Source organism: Schistocerca nitens, chromosome 3, assembly GCF_023898315.1.
Source record: "Schistocerca nitens isolate TAMUIC-IGC-003100 chromosome 3, iqSchNite1.1, whole genome shotgun sequence".
Taxonomy (NCBI): domain Eukaryota; kingdom Metazoa; phylum Arthropoda; class Insecta; order Orthoptera; family Acrididae; genus Schistocerca; species Schistocerca nitens.
In genome coordinates this window covers 37,929,030-37,950,772 of record NC_064616.1, presented here as the reverse complement: position 1 = coordinate 37,950,772, position 21,743 = coordinate 37,929,030, and positions in this window count along the sequence as shown.

Below are 21,743 nucleotides of genomic sequence, written 5' to 3'. Positions count from 1 at the left end.
CGAAGTGAAGATATATTGTTGTCTTCCTATAGTGTGAGTAACGTAAGGATTGCGGCAAAAAAGGAAATAGGGGAATCAGTCTGAGAAAGCTTTTCGCAGCAGTTGCATGAGAAGTACTGCAAAAATATATGGATTCCAAAAAATATGAATTTAAGTTAAACAAAAAAAAACATTCATCAGGAGAACGCTCCTGCCGCGGCACGTTCTTTGGGTAATGGGATAACTGAGGAATTATGAATTAAAATTACAGACTGATGAAACATTCGCCGTATTCAAAACATTTGGTAGCCTCTGACTTCAATCTACACCCTAGTTTCAAGAAATTTTGTGTTGAAATTACGTGTTATGTTTCGATTGAAGAGATTAATCCAGCGGAAACTATTTTTTTAAAGAGTTTTCTGAACCACGCTTCCTAAATAGAATCTACCCACTGGGAAACCCTTCACCCGACACGGGACTAAGTTGATATATTAGCGCTTTTTTACCTAAGAAAACAATATTACATCGCCAAACTGAGACATATTTGTTTGATCCCGTGTTGCTGTAGTATGCTATTTAGTTCTAAATAGGTGAAATCGTATTCGTGTAGCCAGTGGCAATTAAGTGTTACACTGGTAAACACACGCCGGCCGCGTACCCTGCTGCCCTATTGCTGTTTGTTTATTTGCGGTTCTCTCCTCTGCGAACCATTCGCTTCGTATTTGCATAGCGAAGCTGTCGTATCTCCCTCGAAACTATCAGCTTCCGCCATGTTTAGCCAGCAAATTCTTCGGAACTAATGGCATCAGTAAGAATCCACAAACACTCATCACACTTCGCCTAAAATTACTTACTGTATATTTTTAAAAGCTTTTTTGCTTCAAGCACAGAAATGCAGTGTTAATTATTTTATCTTTTTGAGCTATTTTGCTTTTGATTCCCCTTCGTGTACTAATGAAAAGTTTCGGGATTTAGAGATTGTTTATTTTACAACCAGCGAAGCTAGACCAGGATACACTTCCCACTGTTCAACGGGCAACATACAATAAAGACCCCAAGAAACTCGTACACCTGCCTAATAACATCTAGCGCCCCGCGAACATGCAGAAGTGCCGCAACACGACGTGGCATAGACTCGACTAATGTCTGAAGTAGTGCAGGAGGGAATTGACACCATGAATCCTGCAGGGCTGTCCATAAATCCGTAAGATTACAAGGGGATGGAGATCTCTTCTGAACAGCAGATTGCAAGGCATCCCAGATATGCTCAATAATGTTCACGTTTGGGGAGATTGGTGGCCAGCGGTAGTGTTTAAATTCAGAAGAGTGTTCCTGGTGCCACTCTGTAGCAATTGAAGACGTGTGGGGCGTCGCATTGTCCTACTGGAATTGCCCAAGTCCATCGGAATGCACAACTGACATGAATGGATGCAGGTGACCAGACAGGATGCTTAAGCACGTGTCACCTGTCAGGCTCGTATCTAGACGTATCAGGGGTCCCATATCACTCCAACTGCAGACGCCCCATACCATTACAGAGCCTCCACCAGCGTGAACAGTCCGCTGCTGACATGCAAGGTCTATGGATTCATGAGGTTGTCTCCATACCCGTACACGTCTATCTGCTCGATACAAATTGGAACGAGACTAGTCCGACCAGGCAACATGTTTCCAGTCATAAACAGTCCAATGTCGGTGTTGACGTACCCAGGCGAGGTGCAAAGCATTGTGTCGTTCACCTATGAGTGGGCCTTCGGCTCCAAAAGCTCATATCGATGATATTTCGTTGAATGGTTTGCATGCTGACACTTTTTGATGGCCCAGTTGAAATCTGCAGCAATTTGCGGAAGGGTTGCACTTCTGTCACGTTGAGCGATTCTCTTCAGTCGTTGTTGGTCCCGTTCTTGCAAGATCTTTTTCCGGTCGCAGCAATGTCGGAGGTTCGATGTTTTGCCGGATTCCTGATATTCACGAGACACTCATGAAATAGTTTTACGACAAAATACCGACTTCATCGCTACCTCCGAGATGCTGTGTGCCATCGCTCGTGCGCCGACCATGACACCACGTTCAAACTCACTTAAATCCTGATAATCTGCCGTTGTAGCAGCAATAACCGATCTAACAACTCTGCCAGCCACTTGTTGTCTTATATAGGCGTTTCCGCCCGCAGGACCGTATTTTGCCTGTTTACATATCTCTGTATTTGAATACCCATGCCCAAAGCAGATTTTTTGGCGCTTCAGTGCAGTTAAATCTATGATTGAAGCAACCCTTTGTCCCATCCACTTGACATACAATGCAATAGGAGGGCGACGAGAACAATTCTGTGCTCGACAGTAAGAGACTTGATTGAATATACCCTAATTTATCGACGTAATCCCAACAGAGGTGAATGTGGTAATGTGGTATCAACGTTCGATACCACACTTGTTAGGGGTTGCAGTTATCGACCGCGGTCCGTGCTAGTATCGCTGGACCCGCGAGTCGAGACTAGCGCCGCTCCGCGGCTTGCAGGTCTCTAGCGTGCACTCGGCAACTCTTGCTCGGGACGTCAAGTAGGAAAGTAGTATAGCCTTCAGCTGATAGGAAGCAACCTCTAACAAGGCGCTTAGTTAACATATAGCCTGTTTGTAATTATATTCCTCCTGACTATGAAGACTCCTGTACCACCAGTTAAGTACAATATATTGTTTTTTTTTAACAACTTCTTCTAATTATTTTAGTCGTTGTAGATCCAGACCATGCAGCCAGCTCTTTATTGACTTCACTGACAAACCTGCTGTATATACAAAGAAGAGATTTGAATGTTTCTATTTAGCATTGGCCACCAGTCATTCACATTGGCAACAATTCGTTCGTGGTCATCATAACAATTGGCGACGAGGGTAAAAGTATTTCTTCGTTCTTTAACAGTGTCGACGACGTACAGTGTATATCAATTGTTCGTTTCTTTCGTCGTTATTTGGAAGCGGCGACGCAGATTATTTGGAAAGCAGAGCGGTGACAGCAGAGCTGAACCAGCGATACATCGGAGGCGGGACGTTTATTTCGTTTGTGTTTACACTATCTCTATTTATGGTTGTTTACAGACTATATACCCGGCTGCGCCACCCATCCTCTCCGCATTGTGTGACTGAAGAGCGAAAGACATTTTTACTACTTCCATTTGTGATTATTTGATTTATTTGTGATGGCAAATCCAGAGGAACAGAATCTACTGGCAGACCTGTTACGATTACAGAATCATCAGTCCAATGCACTACTGTAAAGCCGTCGGCACACGGACCGTGCATCCGAACGTTGAGCGTTGAGCGTGCCGAGTTTCTGACGTGATAGCGTGGAATAGCACGTTTGCGAGTCTTTCCGAACGTGCAGAGCAATATCTGGCATGTCAGATATTCTGACCGTGCGTCTGAGCGTTGACCAATGAGATGGCACAACGCTACCTACGTCACACACACGCCGTCTCCCTTCAGTACAGAGCTGTGAAGCGCCATATTGGCATTCATTTCCAGCCAATATACACTCCTGGAAATTGAAATAAGAACACCGTGAATTCATTGTCCCAGGAAGGGGAAACTTTATTGACACATTCCTGGGGTCCGATACATCACATGATCACACTGACAGAACCACAGGCACATAGACACAGGCAACAGAGCATGCACAATGTCGGCACTAGTACAGTGTATATCCACCTTTCGCAGCAATGCAGGCTGCTATTCTCCCATGGAGACGATCGTAGAGATGCTGGATGTAGTCCTGTGGAACGGCTTGCCATGCCATTTCCACCTGGCGCCTCAGTTGGACCAGCGTTCGTCCTGGACGTGCAGACCGCGTGAGACGACGCTTCATCCAGTCCCAAACATGCTCAATGGGGGACAGATCCGGAGATCTTGCTGGCCAGGGTAGTTGACTTACACCATCTAGAGCACGTTGGGTGGCACGGGATACATGCGGACGTACATTGTCCTGTTGGAACAGCAAGTTCCCTTGCCGGTCTAGGAATGGTAGAACGATGGGTTCGATGACGGTTTGGATGTACCGTGCACTATTCAGTGTCCCCTCGACGATCACCAGTGGTGTACGGCCAGTGTAGGAGATAGCTCCCCACACCATGATGCCGGGTGTTGGCCCTGTGTGCCTCGGTCGTATGCAGTCCTGATTGTGGCGCTCACCTGCACGGCGCCAAACACGCATACGACCATCATTGGCACCAAGGCAGAAGCGACTCTCATCGCTGAAGACGACACGTCTCCATTCGTCCCTCCATTCACGCCTGTCGCGACACCACTGGAGGCGGGCTGCACGATGTTGGGGCGTGAGCGGAAGACGGCCTAACGGTGTGCGGGACCGTAGCCCAGCTTCATGGAGACGGTTGCGTATGGTCCTCGCCGATACCCCAGGAGCAACAGTGTCCCTAATTTGCTGGGAAGTGGCGGTGCGGTCCCCTACGGCACTGCGTAGGATCCTACGGTCTTGGCGTGCATCCGTGCGTCGCTGCGGTCCGGTCCCAGGTCGACGGGCACGTGCACCTTCCGCCGACCACTGGCGACAACATCGATGTACAGTCTTAGACAATAAAACTGACCGCCGGCCGGCCGCCACAGAGACTAAGTCCGAGTCATTCACTTAAGGTGGCCAATAAAACTGACCGCCCCTGACAACTCTAAGTCCGGCCATATGCACAATCTGGCAACACTGTAAGATGCGGAAGTGTTAGGAGGAAGTATTGTCTACTTCCGAGACGGTGTCGGACTATGTGAGCCCGTGGTCTAGTGGCAAGCGTCGTGCGTTCTAAGCTTACAGTCGCCTGTTCGCGTCCAACTTTTTTTTTTTTTTTTTTTTTTTTTTTTTTTTTTTTTTTTTTTTTTTCCACAGTCGGTCTAAGGTTATGAGTCTGACTGAACATCAAAGATAATTCGCTTAACATTCTACCCACCAGCAATAACAAGTATTCCAGAAACAATTCCGCAGGACAGCTCGTGGCTGCGTCGCGATCATAACAGCTTACGCTCGAGCGTTTCCTCGCGCTGCAGCGGCTACCGGCCACCGGCCAGGCGCCACCCGCCGCCTGAAATCCGGCACCGCTCAGGTGAACGCGGCGCGACGCTGTCAGTGTATGTATCAACTGCCATTTTCGAATTTGAAGTTCTAGTTATCATCTTGCAGTTAAGCATTGGATTTTGCATACTTGAGAATCATGAACTACAGTTAAGCATTGTAAAATTGAGTCGCAAGTGGAAATAGGTGTAACATCTGCAACGCAACGTTTACTTTTGGTATAACAGAGGGGTGAATGCAGAGGAGGCAGCTAGAAAGATTTGAATTGTGTGTGGAGCGAGTGCTTTTGGGAAAAATACGCCAGAAAAAGATATTCTTGTTTCAACAAAGATCGTTCTGGCATCAATGATTTTCCACATTAAGCAAGTCTCGACTACTGATATATGTGATAGATTACCATTTTACCATCATGCGACATTTGCATTCAACAGGCAAAGTTCAGAAGTCTGGTGTACGAGTACTACATGCTCTAATTCGAAACAACAAAAATCAACGGAGTGACTATTATTGAACGTCATCAGGTCGCTCATTGAGCATTCGTATGCAGTACTGTAACTGGTGACGTGTTATGATGCCTTTATCATTAACTTCCTAAGAAGAAATGAAAGGCTGAGCCCCTCCAAAAGACATAAACTCGAGCAAAGAGTAGTGTGAACATAATATTTTACATCTGATAGCTCCAAAAGTGAGTTTTGGGCTACGAATTCTACCAAAACACAGCTGGAATTTGTTGCCAACAACTGAGACACCTTTCGGTCTCAGCGTAAGAAAATCGAGCAACACAACTACATCACATGTTCTACTGCATGATAACGCACTTCTTGATTTGAGAAACAAAACTATCCAGGAGATTGAAATTAAAGTCGTCTCTCAGGCACTTGTATTGATAGAGAAGTCCTCTCTCAAGCACTTGTCCCTCTCGTCATATATTCGTTAAGCTTTACCTTTCCCGCTCTTGATCGATCAACCGTCGACGCAATTCATTTCTAGACGAAAATACTCTTAAAACTACTCTGGTATAATTATATCGTTGAAACCAGTAGGTTTCTACTGGCGTAGAATTTGTAAACAACTTTAGCATTGTCACATCGTTTTAGATATCGTGAAAGAAAATTCTTTTGCTGATTAATTTCTCATTGATGATTACTGTTGCGTTTAGTAAACTATCGGAAAATCCAATTAAAATATTCACTGTACTAATACAAAATAAATTCAGCTTACTACAGAAACATCACGACGGCAGACTATCTTAATAAAGCATTAAGTATCTGTGAGACGATTGAGCGTATTTTAACACGAATTAGTAGGACATTACCGACTTTTGACTTCGAAAAGATCCGTATTTACTTCATTTCCTGTATCATCCGCTATTATTATGAAAAGTGGCATTTCATAGATATAATTATGTATTCACAACAACAAAAAATATGCCGTCATTATGAATTTGGCAGTACCGTAAGGTTTTCGCTCTGACACTAAGGGTTACTGAAAGTAGCAGGGCGCGTTGTCTTACGATTCCCTTATTGCGTTTGTATCTGCCTGCTTGTAGCTCTGCTACAAAAGAATTAAAAATCTGGCTTTCAGCGAGTCTCGAAAGGCGAACGAAAGCAGCTTGCACCTGGTAGCCAAACATGTTTCTTGGGAACTGGCTACTTCCTAAGTGGGAAGACATTCTTTTGTGGTTGAATTGTTGGCAAATGTCAGTCAGACGTGTGCTGTTGGTCTAAGCGTTTCGGTGTGTTGAATTTGTACCAATGATTTTTCTATAGGTTTTTTCTGTCCCAAATAGAGAGTTGAAGCCTCCCATTAGTATTTTCACGTCATCTTGGTAAATTTTGCTCATAGTATTTTCGAGTGTGTTCCACAATTTTTCGACATTTTCGGTGTTTTCCTTATTTTCGATGTTGGTGGGGGCATGTGCATTTATGAGTGTATATTTTTTATAGGGGCTCTGAATGAGCATAGTCATAACTCGATTGTTGATGGGTGTGATTTCTTCGACAGAGTTGTTGATAGATCTGTGTTCGAGAAATGCAATGCCGAGGATTGGTGCGAGTTTCGCTACCTTTTGTTGTATTTTGAAGATGCCATGGTTTCCGTAATGCAAGTTTTAATTGTCAATTAATCGTGGTTCTTGAAGAGCAAGGATGAGAATTTTTTGGCGGACGATTTCTTTTGTGAGATTATTTAGGTTTTTTGTTTGGATCAATGTATCGATGTTTAGTTTTCAAATGAATGTTTTCTGCTTGTAGGGAAATTTACCAGAGATCTTCGATATTCTCTGCCGTGCTAACCTGGACTCCCCAGAGTGCGAAAATCCAACTGCCGCCTATCGGTGGCCAGGTTGTGTACCACCTGGGGTAAAGTTACCTTTGCTTGCATAGTTCATGTTTTCTTGTGTTTCATTGGTTTGGCCTGGGTGATACCAGGACCGGACAGGACCAGAGGGTGTTGAAGCCTTTGGAAGCAAATATTTTCAGCCAAGCTCATTGAGCTAACAGACGGTGACCAGAGTAGCGGTGATTTTCACTCAGATGTGTCTGGATTTTGGGTTCAACGGATTGAGTAGCCGTTCAGGATTGTGTTAGTATTTGGTTCACCACAAGTATTTGATTTCCACGGTACCATCCATATGGGGGAGGGTTTCCTCTATCGGCCACACGGGATTTTTATTATTATTGTCATTATTATGTCATCAGCAAATCCGATATGGTGTATCTTCCATCCACTGAAATAGATGTGTGTTGTTCGATTCAGTATTTCCATCACATAAACATGGTTTATAATTACGTTACATTGCTGCTAGTAGACATATTTCTCACTTTTTCTTAGACAGTTGCTAGCTGTTACCCCATCATAGGAATTTATGTGCGCAGCATTGTTGCAATACAGACGTTCAAATTATCCGATTTCTGTAATTTCATTTCGATACAAGATCGTCCTAATCGGATTCAGCCAGTCAGTCTTAATGTGGCTATCCGACTACGACGCTCATCATATGATAGACTGGGTGAACCACATTCTTAATCGGACTGTTGAATCCAGATCACTTATCTATGACAGGGAATGAATTCTTAAACACTGTGCTTATTACAAATACGTTATTTAAATATAAATATATGAACTAACGACATAACAATGTATTTACAGGAGCAGAGACCCATCCATCATAGTAGAGCAGTGCGAGATTGGTTTCAGGGCCAAGAGAGGATGAATTATCCGGCAACTTCACGCTTCACAGTGGATTTTCTCGAACTAAGAAATTTGTTGAATTTGTGAAAAATCAAAATGGCTTCACATCCAGCCTATGATGCCTAGAAGAGTCTTTACATCCTGCTGACATGAGAATAGCATAATCTCTGCGTCAGAAGCTTGCTTCTACTTGACCATTTAATAGACTCGCATTTTTTCCACCGGTGACTAATTTTGTAAGCTAAGCACATCATCCGTTACAGCACACTCCTGGGGCTGGGTAATGTGGTCACAATGGTCTGGTGGAACGAACTATCACAGGTGCAATGCGTGGGTTCAGGCATTTACTTTTAAGAGGCACAAACAGATTTATTTACCTCTGGTAACCTCAAGAGAAAGACGTTATAATCCAGAATCCGCATTAAACATCACGTTCCTTCATTACCAACTAGGCAGAGCCGGTTTACGTTGGGAAATGACACAGCGGAAGTCATGGTAACCAGAAATACAGTCGCCAGCAAGCTTACTTACATTAGAAAATTTTATTTTATTTGATGAACCGATAGCCATTTAAAGGGACAGGGCTGTTATTTTACTTGTACTTGATTGAACTAGAGACGTTGAAAAATTTGGTGCTGGACTGTGATTCGAATTCGTATCTCCTCTTTCGAGGATCTGACTCTCTCGGAACAGTAGTTCAGTCATTTCGTTCCTTTTCCCAAGACTGCAATCTTCTCTAGGTCTCCTCCAAAGGTAAGTATGTGGGTCTGAAACCTGATCCAGTACAAAAATATTCATAATTTCATTTCTAGCTTTATCAAGTGCACACCCACCTGCTAGTGAAAATTAACGCGCAATTTCAATGTCTGTTCATGTGTTGCCAACAATCGCAACAGGTGTCGTTATTTCTGGTCAAACACGCACACATCTTACTGTTCATGGGTAGGCAACTGATACTTAAGCTATATTCGTGGATGCACGGTAGGTGTGCAGTTCGATTGTCGCTTAGGCACAAAAGTTTGTATCCTTATTTTAGATTCAGACACCTAGCGGCTCGTAAGAAAAACCGATACGTAACATTTGATTTTTCTTAGTTAACAATCGGATTGCGTGTTGGGTTCATATCTCCGTCACAGAACTTCACATCATGCACTTCATCTTTAAATGCATGCACACTTTGTTACTTCAGAATGGAGGTATATCAGACATCTTTCGTGGTTAGATAACAGGGACGAAAGGGTCTTGATAGGAGTCACGGTTTATTACAAAAATTGTCGTCTTTTATTGTCAAGTTTAGATTTGGTTACTGGTATTGGCAAAAATTTCGGTAATTCATGACTCTTCATGGCTAATCATCAATATGATGTGAGAAGATTACATTAGATTAACTCTTGTTCCATAGATCATGAATACGACATTTCGTAATGATGTGGAACGTGTCATTTTAATGAAAGATTTCTTTAAATACCATGATTCAATTTCTTTACAACAATTTTTTACACTCTCTCTCATTGCTTTTTATTTCTCTCTCTCTCTTTCTCTCTCTCTCTCTCTCTCTCCCTCTCTCTCTCTCTCTCTCTCTCTCTCACACACACACACACACATTCTTTTTTATTTTTATTTGTATGTTGTGCTCGACTATCGGCGAGGCACGAAAACGCCTGTGAATGACTTTCTTAGTTTTGAGTACACTTACGAAAGAAATATAAAAACAACAATGAGAGTTGCTGATTTATGATGCTCAGTTTGCAGTCAGTTCTGAGTATTATTAGTAACTACGCTCCAGTCCCTAAACCTAGTTACAGAAAGCGAATCAGACGCATTACGTATTCCAGGCCGTAGCAGCCGCGACTTGGAGACACCAGCTATGGTCCCTTCCCAGACCGCTGTAGGATCACATCGGTTCGTCTTCTTCCTGCTGGTACTGTAACTGAGATTTGGCAACAAGGCAACGTATGTTTGGCAACTCTGTGATCGACGAGTTACTTCCTGGTGTGCACGGAATTAAGCCTCAAAGTTCACTTGATTTTACCTGTCATTTCCATTGAATAATCTGAGTTATTATCGTTTGAAGGGTAACAAAAGATTGAAAATTTACGGTTTTCAGCCCAGGAAAGTCGTTGCAAGTGGAAATCGCAACTAATCTCGACCTTTAAATAGCGGTTTACGAGTTCTAGTTACTATTGCCATCGTAATAGGAAGCTGAAACCCATACCTCCTCGCCAGCTCTGTGGTAACGTGCTGACCTGTGAAACGGCGTCTTTTACGGTTCGCAGTTCCAGTCTCACTGACTGGTAACGTTTTTATCCCTTCTGTGAAAGAGCTACAAGCAGTCAGAACAAACATCAATAAGGAAATCGCAAGAAAATGTTTTCAGCTCATAGTGCAATGTTGAAAAACTTACAATGCTGTACAACAGGTAACGCCTCTTTCCACTGCTGACAAGCGAATTTTGGGTTTCTAGGAATACGTAACTATATTTATGAAATGCCACATTTGCATCCCTCTTGAGTGTGACACAGCATACCAATTAAACACAGACCCAATCAAAATCTAAGTGAGTAGTATTTTACTAATTCGTGTCGATAGCGGCATGCTTGTGTACAGATACTTTCGTCGTAAGGTTATCATGGTTAGTTTTATTTCATTTCTTATAATACAGTGCACAATTTTCGTAAGGTTTCCTTTAGTGTTGTTAAAACAATAGTAAACATGAGAGAGACATTAATCATCAACGATATATGCGAATTCTCTGATGTTACCTATGACAGAACAAGTTTTCTACATGCATGTAATCAATAAACTGCATGTGCATTGTCAGACTGAGTTAAAGCTGTCAAACAAAGTTTGAAGAAGACTAAAATATCACTACCACACGACGGCTAATGTAGAAAATACTTTTCTGACATATTATGGCACGATGCGCTCTTCCTGCACATCTTCGAGATGCATCTGCTGCCTGCTGTCTAACTACTGTGACATTTTGCTCTATTCAGGTTTAATAGTCCTTTTTCCACATGCGACTACTTTGGGTTGAGAAGTGAAGGGAATTATGTTCAAAGTTCCATTAGATTGATAACTTCAGCAGAGAGCAGAATTGCGTTTTAAAAAATGTAGCACTGAATGTATTCGAACTCGCGACATCTCATCTATGCTACAAGCTGACACGCAGCTACAACAGCTCCAGAGCTCGGCAACTATTCCTCCAGAACTTTTGGATTCCACAGCACTGTGAGATTATGCATATGGCCAGGTCTTGACTTCTGAGAGACAAACAGTTACAGCTTTTCTTTTGGACTGAACGACGTTTTCTAGTAACAGATAGCGCAATAGAATAAATAGGAAGTGTTCCTTTCCACTTGAGCTAAACTTCTGCATCCTACACTGTTGGCAGTTGTGTGTAGGTGGCAGTTACGTGATTTTATTTCTGTGATTACAAAATAGTCGAATGTATGCACTGGGTAGGCGAGGCAGCTAGTTCATGGTGATTCGGTCAACCAAGTAAATGAATTTACTGAACATGCTGCAAATTACTACAGGGAGCCTGTGTGTCAGAATTTTCATCCAGTGGGGCGCAACTGCGTTATGATAGAAAAATGACTCGCAGAGAAGAGGATTTCGTGGTCTGTTGGACGGATGGTAGGTTGTTATACCTATGGTCTGGGTTCGATTCCCACTTCTGTCAATGATTTTAGATAGGGAGAGACAGATTCCATTCTCTCCTGGCTACACCAAGTGAAGGAGATATAATGGCTGCGTGGTCTGGAAATTCACATTAAAGATGATATTCCTTCTTTACCAAGTAGACGGTAGGTTGAACCACAATAAAGTCTGGAGTGGCGACATGTAGAAACTCTTTCACCAGTAACCTTTCTTATACTAGTTATTTATTTCAAGTGACGACACTTATTCCATCTTTTATTTGAGCTTCTGTATGTCGATAAAATTGGTTCTGAACTGGGAATGCAACTCAGACCGCCCTTAACGCGGAATTTGGTCCCTTCGTGGCAATACAGCTCGGCTACAATTTGTTGTTTGTTCAAAACTGCAGATTCCTCAACACCTTCACATATTACGCGTGAATGGGATCGAATCCTGGCCCGGCACTAAAGATTTAATTATGTATTATCAAGCTCTAGCATGAGAACACCTATCTGTTGGTGGATAATAATTTCGATTTTTAATGTATTTTCATTCGCTGTCAACACTAACGATATCTGACGTTTTTAACTCCCAGTGAGACACAGAACTATTTGCGAGATGACTGTAAGTTCAAGATGCTATTCTGAGCAGCTGGTGGAGAAAAATTCGGTAGCTGACGTCTCTTTGTGTGTAGTCAACAACGATATGTGTGGGGCTCTATTCCCAGTGAGCGCTGAACTCTTCGTCATATTATTTCAGTTCAAACATGCTCACATGTCACTGCTGGTGCAACAAACCCATATTTAACGTTCGTTTTCTCTAGAATATAACAGCGATAGGTGCCGGGTTGGAGTCCTGGGAAGGAAAAAATTAATGTTTCGTCTCGTCATTTCAGTTAAAACATCTAGCTACTGCCGCGAAATTCCGATATGTCACATTTGACTGTGCTTCGATAGCAATCCGATTAGGTTCCGGGTTCGAATCCGTGTCCAACACACAGCTTTACCTCACGGCATTTCAAGTAAGTTACTTGTGAAGAAGCAATATTTAACATCTCTCGTAGTTCGTTAACAGGGACAATAGATGCTGGGTAGGAATTCGCGTCTGTTAAAAATGTTTGCGTTATGCAATTTAAAGTTGATATTTGCTAACTGATACTGTCTAAAATCGAGGTATATCACTCTCTGTATGCCTAATCAGGAATGACTGTTAGTTTCCGTCAGTCACGAAATCTTTGCTTAGTCTGCATGAGCTGGGTTTGAATCCATATGCAGAACAAGACGGTTCGTCGTGTCATTTAATGTTCATACATATTCTCAACTAGCTGCTCGTGAATAACTTAAATTTTTAATGTCATTTTGTGTTAAATAGTTCAAATGGTTCATATGGCAAGCCGGCCGGAGTGGCCGTGCGGTTCTGGGCGCTACAGTCTGGAACCGCGCGACCGCTACGGTCGCAGGTTCGCGTCCTGTCTCGGACATGGTGTGTCTGAGGTCCTTAGGCTAGTTAGGTTTAACTAGTTCTAAGTTCTAGCGGACTGATAACCTCAGAAGTTAAGTCCCATAGTGCTCAGAGCCATTAGAACCATTTCTGAAGTATAAGAGTATTTACGAACAGTACAAGCAGTATTGCAGCGAACTGATCACTTAGTGCAACATGGAGTACCTGTGTAATTAGTCATTCCAGCTGCATATCTGAGGGTAAGATTTGTTAAGCATTTCATTGCAGAATTAATGTAATATCCGCACGATAATCTCTGCAGTCATACTTTATTAGGAGCCCGCGATTGGAGTACCATGTTCGTTAAATCGGATTACTCAAGCTGAGGCCAAATAAAGACAAGCGATGACGCCACAACACTATCTTTACTTAAGTAGGTAGTCAGCGCTAAAGTATGTGCGCCACCATTAACGTTACTGTAAGCAGTTTGACAACGTAACACCACCACAACTACTGACAACCTGAACCATTATCATCACGCAGTTGTGACAAATGGTTCAAATGGCTCTGAGCACTATGGGACTCAACATCTGTGGTCATAAGTCCCCTAGAACTTAGAACTACTTAAACCTAACTAACCTAAGGACATCACACACATCCATGCCCGAGGCAGGATTCGAACCTGCGACCGTAGCAGTCGTGCGGTTCCTGACTGAGCGCCTAGAACGCAGTTGTGACTCTCAGTGATTACAGGTTACTGATGTTTGTCAAGAATAGCGGAAAGCGCCTCTGAAGTTCCATTTGCATTACGACTAGCACGTGGCCGGCCGCGGTGGTCTAGCGGTTCTAGGCGCTCAGTCCGGAACCGCGCGACTGCTACGGTCGCAGGTTCGAATCCTGACTCGGGCATGGATGTGTGTGATGTCCTTAGGTTACTTAGGTTTAAGTAGTTCTAAGTTCTAGGGGACTGATGACCACAGATGTTAAGTCCAATAGTGCTCAGAACCATTTGAACCATTTGACTAGGACGGAGAGAATGCTAAATAACAGTAATAGGTCACCCAGCGAAGAGTAGAGTCCACGTATTGTCTGAAGTTCTTACAGTTTGATATAATGCAGTTCCCGATAGTTTCACACTAACGGGTTCTTTTGGCTATCGAAATACTCATATGGGAATCATAAAAGTGGAATTGCTAGATCACCCAATACCTTAATAACACCTCATTCTGGATTGAATACGACTCGGAAAGCGACGTTAATTTGACGTTTTCATCCATCTCCTGACGTCTCACTGAATGAAGTCTGAAGTGCACGCACAGTTGTGTTGCCTGCCGCAAGGATTCTGTGAAGTGTTGTGGCAGCTGGCAGTCATTGCTGAATACACACATGTGCAAATAACCTCACTGCTCTAGCGGAACTCGCCTTTGTTGCATTTTTTCCATACGGTAATTAGCACAATAACATAAGGCTTGTTCTGCTGAAGAACTTGATGCCCACAAGTCCTTAAATAATAATCTCCTAGCTGGAGGAATAAATACATGAAAGGAAACAGACTGTTGGACGAAAGAATGGACAGCTCCCTGCTTTTGGCGTTTCCGATAGCGCCTACGATAAGAATCTGGTGTCATATTATGCTTCAGAACTCTAAACTGTTTATTTTTTTACTTCATACTAAAACAAAAGTTATGATATGAGACGAGGAAATGACTTATATGCTTCTCAGGAGCTTTAGTTTTTCGTGTTTATTTTCTCACTTCATATTAAAACAAGGGCGTTAATATGAGAAGAGGAAATGAAATATACGCTTCCAAGACATAATATTTCCTTGTGTGCTATTACTGCAAACATGAAAGCCCTGCAGTTAATTTTTGTATGTTGGATAAGTTTTGATATCACCTCACATTCCTTTGTGACAAGGTTCCTATTGTCTTGGGATTCAAATAGAGTGGACGTTTCATCACTGGTTAATATTCTGATGACTAATGACATGATACCCGTTGCAATTGCTCCATGGCACCTGTGAGTAGAGTCTCACGTTGGTTACTATAAGAACACGCAGGCAGTGATATCCGCTCACTGGAGTCAGAGCCAAGGTGATTTCTTTCTGTTTAGGGCGAAGCGTCTGCTGCAGTGTCCACGCTCAGCCAACATAAACAAATCGCGGCGGCATTGGGCACTGCTAATCGCTGCACTTGTCGCGAGCCTCGACAACAAGAGCGCACTGTCTCTGCTAACGATACTATGGAGTTAATAGATCTTACTTAACGGAATACGCAGGACATGGGATGGGTAAAAATTCAGTTTGTAGCTTCCCATCGCATTAAAATACTTTACAGTCATATTTGATGCAATATTTATTGTTGGTTGTCTCTCTAATGTAAATAGTATTGATTCACATCGTACGTTAACACGAAAACACACACACACACACACACACACACACACACACACACAAACAGTCATTGATTCCTGTGAGGGTGACAACTACTGTGTGTTGAACAACACATGCACCAGTCAGTTCCTCAGTTGGCGTCGAGTGGATGAGATTTTTCAATTACCTTGCACTGCAAGAATTGTAAGGAGGGAGGGGACTGAAAGTAAATGGACTTGATGTATGCTAAAGGGCTGCGACAAAGCAAAGCTTGACCGATTATCAGATAACTGTCCACATGGGCTTTGTGGACGAGTATACTTTTAGTAACCAACCCACCCACGATCATTACGTAAGATTTCTCGAGGGCGTAGGGAAATTGATTTCATTAAGTCGTCGACAGTGTAGCGTGATGGTTTACTTCCCACCATACGTTTTCTATATTCGTCCAAAGGTCGCTTGCATTTGTAGGGACACATGGCAATGACCTTGTTACCTCTGCCCACATATTCTCTATCTGGTTGATGTTCGGTGATCGTGGAACAAACGGCTACAGCTTCATCCTCTCTTGGCCCTGAAACCAATCTCGCACTGCTCTACTATGATGGATGGGTCTCTGCTCCTGTAAATACATTGTTATGTCGTTAGTTCATATATTTATATTTAAATAACGTATTTGTAATAAGCACAGTGTTTAAGAATTCATTCCCTGTCATAGATAAGTGATCTGGATTCAACAGTCCGATTAAGAATGTGGTTCACCCAGTCTATCATATGATGAGCGTCGTAGTCGGATAGCCACATTAAGACTGACTGGCTGAATCCGATTAGGACGATCTTGTATCGAAATGAAATTACAGAAATCGGATAATTTGAACGTCTGTATTGCAACAATGCTGCGCACATAAATTCCTATGATGGGGTAACAGCTAGCAACTGTCTAAGAAAAAGTGAGAAATATGTCTACTAGCAGCAATGTAACGTAATTATAAACCATGTTTATGTGATGGAAATACTGAATCGAACAACACACATCTATTTCAGTGGATGGAAGATACACCATATCGGATTTGCTGATGACATAATAATGACAATAATAATAAAAATCCCGTGTGGCCGATAGAGGAAACCCTCCCCCATATGGATGGTACCGTGGAAATCAAATACTTGTGGTGAACCAAATACTAACACAATCCTGAACGGCTACTCAATCCGTTGAACCCAAAATCCAGACACATCTGAGTGAAAATCACCGCTACTCTGGTCACCGTCTGTTAGCTCAATGAGCTTGGCTGAAAATATTTGCTTCCAAAGGCTTCAACACCCTCTGGTCCTGTCCGGTCCTGGTATCACCCAGGCCAAACCAATGAAACACGAGAAAACATGAACTATGCAAGCAAAGGTAACTTTACCCCAGGTGGTACACAACCTGGCCACCGATAGGCGGCAGTTGGATTTTCGCACTCTGGGGAGTCCAGGTTAGCACGGCAGAGAATATCGAAGATCTCTGGTAAATTTCCCTACAAGCAGAAAACATTCATTTGAAAACTAAACATCGATACATTGATCCAAACAAAAAACCTAAATAATCTCACAAAAGAAATCGTCCGCCAAAAAATTCTCATCCTTGCTCTTCAAGAACCACGATTAATTGACAATTAAAACTTGCATTACGGAAACCATGGCATCTTCAAAATACAACAAAAGGTAGCGAAACTCGCACCAATCCTCGGCATTGCATTTCTCGAACACAGATCTATCAACAACTCTGTCGAAGAAATCACACCCATCAACAATCGAGTTATGACTATGCTCATTCAGAGCCCCTATAAAAAATATACACTCATAAATGCACATGCCCCCACCAACATCGAAAATAAGGAAAACACCGAAAATGTCGAAAAATTGTGGAACACACTCGAAAATACTATGAGCAAAATTTACCAAGATGACGTGAAAATACTAATGGGAGGCTTCAACTCTCTATTTGGGACAGAAAAAACCTATAGAAAAATCATTGGTACAAATTCAACACACCGAAACGCTTAGACCAACAGCACACGTCTGACTGACATTTGCCAACAATTCAACCACAAAAGAATGTCTTCCCACTTAGGAAGTAGCCAGTTCCCAAGAAACATGTTTGGCTACCAGGTGCAAGCTGCTTTCGTTCGCCTTTCGAGACTCGCTGAAAGCCAGATTTTTAATTCTTTTGTAGCAGAGCTACAAGCAGGCAGATACAAACGCAATAAGGGAATCGTAAGACAACGCGCCCTGCTACTTTCAGTAACCCTTAGTGTCAGAGCGAAAACCTTACGGTACTGCCAAATTCATAATGACGGCATATTTTTTGTTGTTGTGAATACATAATTATATCTATGAAATGCCACTTTTCATAATAATAGCGGATGATACAGGAAATGAAGTAAATACGGATCTTTTCGAAGTCAAAAGTCGGTAATGTCCTACTAATTCGTGTTAAAATACGCTCAATCGTCTCACAGATACTTAATGCTTTATTAAGATAGTCTGCCGTCGTGATGTTTCTGTAGTAAGCTGAATTTATTTTGTATTAGTACAGTGAATATTTTAATTGGATTTTCCGATAGTTTACTAAACGCAACAGTAATCATCAATGAGAAATTAATCAGCAAAAGAATTTTCTTTCACGATATCTAAAACGATGTGACAATGCTAAAGTTGTTTACAAATTCTACGCCAGTAGAAACCTACTGGTTTCAACGATATAATTATACCAGAGTAGTTTTAAGAGTATTTTCGTCTAGAAATGAATTGCGTCGACGGTTGATCGATCAAGAGCGGGAAAGGTAAAGCTTAACGAATATATGACGAGAGGGACAAGTGCTTGAGAGAGGACTTCTCTATCAATACAAGTGCCTGAGAGACGACTTTAATTTCAATCTCCTGGATAGTTTTGTTTCTCAAATCAAGAAGTGCGTTATCATGCAGTAGAACATGTGATGTAGTTGTGTTGCTCGATTTTCTTACGCTGAGACCGAAAGGTGTCTCAGTTGTTGGCAACAAATTCCAGCTGTGTTTTGGTAGAATTCGTAGCCCAAAACTCACTTTTGGAGCTATCAGATGTAAAATATTATGTTCACACTACTCTTTGCTCGAGTTTATGTCTTTTGGAGGGGCTCAGCCTTTCATTTCTTCTTAGGAAGTTAATGATAAAGGCATCATAACACGTCACCAGTTACAGTACTGCATACGAATGCTCAATGAGCGACCTGATGACGTTCAATAATAGTCACTCCGTTGATTTTTGTTGTTTCGAATTAGAGCATGTAGTACTCGTACACCAGACTTCTGAACTTTGCCTGTTGAATGCAAATGTCGCATGATGGTAAAATGGTAATCTATCACATATATCAGTAGTCGAGACTTGCTTAATGTGGAAAATCATTGATGCCAGAACGATCTTTGTTGAAACAAGAATATCTTTTTCTGGCGTATTTTTCCCAAAAGCACTCGCTCCACACACAATTCAAATCTTTCTAGCTGCCTCCTCTGCATTCACCCCTCTGTTATACCAAAAGTAAACGTTGCGTTGCAGATGTTACACCTATTTCCACTTGCGACTCAATTTTACAATGCTTAACTGTAGTTCATGATTCTCAAGTATGCAAAATCCAATGCTTAACTGCAAGATGATAACTAGAACTTCAAATTCGAAAATGGCAGTTGATACATACACTGACAGCGTCGCGCCGCGTTCACCTGAGCGGTGCCGGATTTCAGGCGGCGGGTGGCGCCTGGCCGGTGGCCGGTAGCCGCTGCAGCGCGAGGAAACGCTCGAGCGTAAGCTGTTATGATCGCGACGCAGCCACGAGCTGTCCTGCGGAATTGTTTCTGGAATACTTGTTATTGCTGGTGGGTAGAATGTTAAGCGAATTATCTTTGATGTTCAGTCAGACTCATAACCTTAGACCGACTGTGGAAAAAAAAAAAAAAAAAAAAAAAAAAAAAAAAAAAAAAAAAAAAAAAAAAAAAAAGTTGGACGCGAACAGGCGACTGTAAGCTTAGAACGCACGACGCTTGCCACTAGACCACGGGCTCACATAGTCCGACACCGTCTCGGAAGTAGACAATACTTCCTCCTAACACTTCCGCATCTTACAGTGTTGCCAGATTGTGCATATGGCCGGACTTAGAGTTGTCAGGGGCGGTCAGTTTTATTGGCCACCTTAAGTGAATGACTCGGACTTAGTCTCTGTGGCGGCCGGCCGGCGGTCAGTTTTATTGTCTAAGACTGTACTGTGGAGACCTCACGCCCCACGTGTTGAGCAATTCGGCGGTACGTCCACCCGGCCTCCCGCATGCCCACTATACGCCCTCGCTCAAAGTCCGTCAACTGCACATACGGTTCACGTCCACACTGTCGCGGCATGCTACCAGTGTTAAAGACTGCGATGGAGCTCCGTATGCCACGGCAAACTGGCTGACACTGACGGCGGCGGTGCACAAATGCTGCGCAGCTAGCGCCATTCGACGGCCAACACCGCGGTTCCTGGTGTGTCCGCTGTGCCGTGCGTGTGATCATTGCTTGTACAGCCCTCTCGCAGTGTCCGGAGCAAGTATGGTGGGTCTGACACACCGGTGTCAATGTGTTCTTTCTTCCATTTCCAGGAGTGTATATGTCGTTTCTGAGCACCAGTAAACTGAGAATCACTGGAAAACCCGTTGTTAACTGTGTGATTCGTTCCAATAAAATAATGAGAAACATCATATTCGTGGCAAAAGAATTATTGTAACTTGCGTATTATGAGAGTAGGCTATTTGAAGGCAGCGACACGCTGAAGATCCACCCAAAACGCATTGTTCTTGGTACAATGTGTTATAGTTAAATTTCAATTAGTAACATACCTACGATTAAGGTTTTCAGCATGGGAGTAACATAATATGATTAAATACAAAGAGTGTGTTGTTGGTTTAGCGTAATCAGTAGTGTGCCGGCACGGTAGCTCAGCGTGTTCGGTCAGAGAGTTACCTGCCCTATGTAAAAAAAAAAAAAAAAAAAAAAAAAAAAAAAAATGAGTGACTGGATCAATAACGAACTTCAACGGGCATCAGGGGACGTCCGCCACGAACAATTACAACGAACTATAACGAACAAAATGAGATTACAAAAAAGAAAAGTAGTGTATTGAGTTGCTTGTTGTTACGGTGGTTCGCGTTTTGACTCATCCAATTTTTTTCCCTAACATCCGCGTTTCTGATACTTTATTATTAGTTTAATATAAGTATATACTATAATTTGATGTTATGTAAATATAAGTAACCTTTTTTTGAGGGGTGACTTTGTTCGATTGGCTTAATCTACAGGACAGTTTGCGCTACTTGTATAAAGATATTTTGCTCCTTTTTCTTTTACGCTTCGTAATTCACATGTTGCACAAAGATTCTGCTATTGGGTAGGAACAGTGATCAAGTAAGACTGACCTTGGGGTTTTACTAAAATGTGGGAATGATGAAATTATTTTTATCTTATGCGCCGCGTTTGATTAGCCGAGCGGTATAAGGCGCTCCTGCCCAACTCACTTCCAGAAAATAGACACCTGTTATGAGCCGGCAGCAGCCGCGTGCTATGCGCTCATGCCCGCAATGTAAATCAAAGCACTCGCGCCAGAACTGCCCATCGCGCAAGGCCGTGTGCCATTTTTGCAACAAGAAGGGACATGTCCAGGCAGTGTGCCTCAAACGACAAAAAACTGACACTCAGTGTCACGTTTCCGGACAAAGTAGCTTCCGCCGGAACGGTTCCCGATATAAGACTTCCTATCACAACCAGCCACAAGCAACGGAAATAAATGTTGTAATTTCGGCTCCGGTACCTGTGCCTTTGCCCGATTGTGACAATTTTGCTTGTAAGACTAGTGCACGCCGACGAAAAATGTCCCGCCACGCCCGATCTGTTCGTCCACATTTGTCAGTCAACATGGCTTCTCAGACTAACATTTTTCGTCGACGGCTGAACAAACTTTTTGTCGACTTCAACATTCAGAATCACACGATTACTTTTCAGCTGGAC